This window comes from Rhinoderma darwinii, chromosome 4, assembly GCF_050947455.1.
Source record: "Rhinoderma darwinii isolate aRhiDar2 chromosome 4, aRhiDar2.hap1, whole genome shotgun sequence".
Taxonomy (NCBI): domain Eukaryota; kingdom Metazoa; phylum Chordata; class Amphibia; order Anura; family Rhinodermatidae; genus Rhinoderma; species Rhinoderma darwinii.
Genome location: NC_134690.1, coordinates 323,594,646 through 323,600,645, shown reverse-complemented (window position 1 = coordinate 323,600,645; position 6,000 = coordinate 323,594,646).

The window sequence follows — 6,000 nt, the reverse complement described above, 5'->3', positions numbered from 1 at the left end:
TTATTTTTAAGGGGACTAGATCGGTCGTTGCCGGCAGTTATGAATGTGCTGGAAAGCTTTGGTAAATTCTCGGGGTTGAGAATCAACTGGAATAAGTCAGTGCTATTGCCGCTTACCCCTCTGAGTCTGCCGGTGGTGGTGAGAGGAGTGAATATACCCTGTGTGAAGGAATTTAAGTACCTGGGGATTACAGTTTCGGCAAAGGTACAGGACTTCGTTGCCCTAAACGTGAAACCCTTATTGGAGAAAATCCGAGATAGATCAAAAATTTGGTTGAAGTTACCGCTCTCAGCACTGGGACGGGCGAATTTAATTAAAATGATTTTAATGCCCCAGATCCTTTATGTGGTGCATAACGCTCCAGTGTGGTTGCCTAAGTATTGGTTCAGGAGGATTAATAACCTGTTCAGGGACTTGGTGTGGAAAAGGGGGATTCCTCGAATTAAAATGGAAAAATTGCAGTTACCAAAGGAGCAAGGTGGGTTGGCTATCCCAAATGCGTGGGTATATTACTTGGCGGCGCAGTTGCAGCACTTTGCAGGATGGAAAGATAGAGAGGATTGGGATTCCAGGGGGAAGCTGCTATTCTACCTGGGGCAGCGCATGAGTATGCTAGAGGCCTTGGAATCCCATAAATTGAAGAGGGAGGCGAGAGGAAAACCTACCTTGTTATTGCTTCATAAGGTTTGGTGGGAATGTAAGGCCATACTGGGAGTCACGGGGTGCTCTAATTACATGCCCATCTGGAACAATCCATACCTTTGGGAGTTTAGCACACTGGAGGGATTTCAGGAGTGGGAGCAAAATGGAGTTCGAATGGTGAGTCAGCTATATGATGAGGGAATTTTTAAACCTTTCTCACAGCTTCAGGGAGAGTTTGGCCTCCCCCATAGGTTATTTTATCAATACCTTCAACTGCGGCATGCGGCACAATCACAGGCAAGGGTGCTGGATATGGGTTGTTCCAGTATGGGAGTGGTGGAACAGATACTGGGGGCAAGAGACACAAAAGGGCTTATATCTTTAATATATGGCACGCTGCTTCTCAAATTTCTAGGAGATCCGATGGCAGAAGTTAAAACAAAATGGGAAAGAGATGTGGGAACATTGACAGAGGACGAGTGGGGGGAAATATTAGAGTCACCGAAAGTCCTCTCCCTTAGTGTGGCGCATAGGAGGTCGCAACTTTTTCTCCTACACAGAGTATATAGAACACCTAAGGTGCTCTGGCAAATGCGGCTTAGATCTACAATGGAATTTCAAAGATGTTTATTGGATGGGGCAGATCTGAAACACATGTTCTGGAGCTGTCCGAGGCTGCACGGATACTGGGGAGAGATTAAAGAAATGGTGTCTCGGATATATGGCAGGGAATTCCCACTGGATCCTAAGATATACCTGCTGGGCTGCATGGGAGGGGTGGAAGAAGATAAGGCTGAACTGTTATCCATTAAAAAAGTACTATATCACGCAAGAAAATTGATTGCTAAATACTGGCTACAGGGGGATCCCCCGGAGGTTTCTGAACTAGTGAGTTATGTTACTTGTACGGTGGCTTTGGAGCGAAGAATTTATATGAAACGTGGAGCGATTCATAAATATGATAAGCAATGGGGTAAATGGGCACAATACTATGGATTGGGAGGTCAATAAAAGTGGAGTGAGATATACCAAGGGATAGAGACATGGACGCGCAGGGGGGGAAGGGGTGTGGAAGGGAGTTAAGGTTGGGGGGTGGGGATGTTATTAAAGAACCATATGGGAAATATGTAATGTATACACAGAATTTATACGAAAAGATGATATGTGTAATGTAAATTTTATTTTTCTGCTAAATGTGGATTTATAGCAGATGACAGATGTATATTGTGTATTTTCAATAAACAGTTGTTTGATTTAAAAAAAAAAGATCATGAGGTGGAGTTAGGAACTTTTTGAGGAACCTAAGGGTATGTGCACACGACAGCGCAAAATACGTCTGAAATTACGGAGCTGTTTTCAGGAGAAAACAGCTCCTGAATTTCAGACGTTTTTGCATGTACTCACGTTTTTCGCAGTGTCTTTTACGGACGTAATTAGAGCTGTTCTTCATTGGAGTCAATGAAAAACGGCTCCAATTACGTCCCAAGAAGTGTCCTGCACTTCTTTGACGCGGGCATAATTATTGCGCCGTCTTTTGACAGCGACGCGTAAAATTACACCTTGTCTGCACAGAACATCGTAAAACCCATTGCAGGCAATGTAAAACGCCTCCATTACGTCTGAAAATAGGTCGTGTGCACATACCCTAATTGATATTGTGAGTAAAACCAAACATTAGGATGAAGAAGATGGAAAATTGACAATTCTAGTTGGGCCCATCGGGAGCTGGAAGTTCTTTCTGTCCATGCTACAATCTTTCTCAGATGGGAAGCCAGATCAACTAAATTTGTTTTTAGTAAAATCTAAATGGCATGGTGTGACTGTTGCCATTCAGCTTTGAGCCAAACAGTTTATTTCTGTCTGATGATCCGGTTGCAAGGGTCACACATTTTTAAATCAAAATTAGTGAGTAGTCAGGCGATTGAGTTGCAGTTGAACAGATTACTTTATTTGAAACATTGGCACGACTTTGAAATGTACTAGAACCTCGGTTGGGGATGTGGACCGCGTGGGAATCACCCTAGCCGGGTTGCGCCATATTAATTGTCGGCCTACAACCTGACCTACTGTGTCGCTATGGGTACCTGAGAGGCTACTATCTACCACAGCCTGCACTGCCTATTCTCAACTCATGAGGTTACTACAGTCACTTAGTAAAGGATGTGGGTTCTAAAGGAATACCCAACCTCCCTAAGCTGCCAGATACAATGTGCACGCTGCATAATATTCTGTGCGACACATAAGTACTGTCCCAGACCACAGAGTGACCAACACAGTTCTAGTACAACTACTATTTGTACATGTGGTACAGTCTCTGTGAAGGACCTCTCAACATAGATTTCAGCAATAGTTCAACTTTAACACATGATGTTTAATATTTGCGGAAAACTGTGCAACACCTTAAAGAGGCTCTGTCACCAGATTACAAATGCCCTATCTCCTACATAGTCTGATCGGCGCTGTAATGTAGATAACAGCAGTGGTTTTTATTTTGAAAAACGATCATTTTTGAGCAAGTTATGAGCAATTTTAGATTTATGCTAATTAGTTTCTTAAAGACCAACTGGGCGTGTTTTTACTTTTGACCAAGTGGGTGTTGTAAAGAAGTGTATGACGCTGACCAAAGTAAAAACACGCCCAGTTGGTCTTTAAGAAACTCATTAGCATAAATCTAAAATTGCTCATAACTTGCTCAAAAATGATCGTTTTTCAAAATAAAAACCACTGCTGTTATCTACATTACAGCGCCGATCAGATTATGTAGGAGATAGGGCACTTACACTACCGTTCAAAAGTTTGGGGTCACCCAGACAATTTTGTGTTTTCCATGAAAACTCACACTTATATTTATCAAATGAGTTGCAAAATGACTAGAAAATATAGTCAAGACATTGACAAGGTTAGAAATAATGATTTTATTTGAAATAATAATTTTCTCCTTCAAACTTTGCTTTCGTCAAAGAATGCTCCATTTGCAGCAACTACAGCATTGCAGACCTTTGGCATTCTAGCTGTTAATTTGCTGAGGTAATTGGGAGAAATTTCACCCCATGCTTCCAGAAGCCCCTCCCACAAGTTGGATTGGCTTGATGGGCACTTCTTGCGTACCATGCGGTCAAGCTGCTCCCACAACAGCTCTATGGGGTTGAGATCTGGTGACTGCGCTGGCCACTCCATTACAGATAGAATACCAGCTGCCTGCTTCTTCCGTAAATAGTTCTTGCATAATTTGGAGGTGTGCTTTGGGTCATTGTCCTGTTGTAGGATGAAATTGGCTCCAATCAAGCGCTGTCCACAGGGTATGGTATGGCGTTGCAAAATGGAGTGATAGCCTTCCTTATTCAAAATCCCTTTTACCTTGTACAAATCTCCCACATTACCAGCACCAAAGCAACCCCAGACCATCACATTACCTCCACCATGCTTGACAGATGGCGTCAGGCACTCTTCCAGCATCTTTTCAGTTGTTCTGCGTCTCACAAATGTTCTTCTGTGTGATCCAAACACCTCAAACTTCGATTCGTCTGTCCATAACACTTTTTTCCAATCTTCCTCTGTCCAATGTCTGTGTGCTTTTGCCCATATTAATCTTTTCCTTTTATTAGCCAGTCTCAGATATGGCTTTTTCTTTGCCACTCTGCCCTGAAGGCCAGCATCCCGAAGTCGCCTCTTCACTGTAGACGTTGACACTGGCGTTTTGCGGGTACTATTTAATGAAGCTGCCAGTTGAGGACCTGTGAGCCGTCTATTTCTCAAACTAGAGACTCTAATGTACTTGTCTTGTTGCTCAGTTGTGCAGCGGGGCCTCCCACTTCTCTTTCTACTCTGGTTAGAGCTTGTGTGTGCTGTCCTCTGAAGGGAGTAGTACACACCGTTGTAGGAAATCTTCAGTTTCTTGCCAATTTCTCGCATGGAATAGCCTTCATTTCTAAGAACAAGAATAGACTGTCGAGTTTCACATGAAAGCTCTCTTTTTCTAGCCATTTTTAGAGTTTAATCGAACCCACAAATGTAATGCTCCAGATTCTCAACTAGCTCAAAGGAAGGTCAATTTTATAGCTCCTCTAAACAGCAAAACTGTTTACAGCGGTGCTAACATAATTGCACAAGGGTTTTCAAGTGTTTTCTAATCATCCATTAGCCTTCTAACACAGTTAGCAAACACAATATACCATTAGAACGCTGGAGTGATGGTTGCTGGAAATGGGCCTCTATACACCTATGTAGATATTGCATTAAAAACCAGACGTTTGCAGCTAGAATAGTCATTCAGCACATTAACAATGTATAGAGTGTTTTTCTGATTAATTTAATGTTATCTTCATTGAAAAAAACTGTGCTTTTCTTGCAAAAATAAGGAAATTTCTAAGTGACCCTAAACTTTTGAACGGTAGTGTATAATGTGGTGACAGAGCCTCTTTAAGTTCCACTATGATACGCAGGAAGAGGAATAACTTACTTTACCTTGACTTAAAGGGAATGTGTTGCCAGCAAAAACATGTTTGTTTGTTTTTTTGTTAAACAATTAGTGTATAGGTGATTAAACATTGTTCTAATTTTTTTTTTTTTTTCACGAGTCAGGAAATATTATAAATTGGATTCAATTGGATTCTAATTTATAATATTTCCCATTGCTGGTCACTAGATGGAGCCATTCCTGAAATTGCAGCATTGCATGTGGTAAAGCAACCACATTGCTTTATGCTGCAAAATTGGGTAAAAAGCCCTCGCTCTAGTGAGCTCTCAGCATCCCCCCCCTCCTTTATCCTGGCTAGTGCCGGGAGAAACGAGGGGTTTGAACGGTCTAACCTCCTACACTGTGTGTCGCCATTTTTTGAGCTAACACACAGTGTAGAACGTTTACATACAGTAGTAAACACACACTGAAACACAAACATACATAGAAATCCCTTACCTGCTCCAGTCGCCGCCGCTCCCTCCGGTCCATCCGCTCCGTCTGCTGCCGCTGCTCCATGTGCACAAGTCCGGAGGCCGCGACCGGAAGTAGTAATCTTACTGTCCGGCCGCGACTTCCGGTCCACAGGAAAATGGCGCCGGACGGCGCGCATTTCAAATTGAACTGTGTGGGAGTGGCGCATGCGCCGTTCCCACACAGCGGCGTACATGTTAGTGGATGGAACGGGCCCCGTTCGCAGTCCCTATGGGACTGGAGCTGCCGTATTCCATGTCTGTATGTGTCGTTAATCGACACATACAGAAATGGAAAAAAAAATGGCAGCCCCCATAGGGAAGAAAAAGTGTAAAAATAAGAAAAAGTAACACACAAACACACAAATTAATCCAAACGTTTTTAATAAAGCACTAACATCTTTAAAATATTAAAAAAAAAATTGTGGT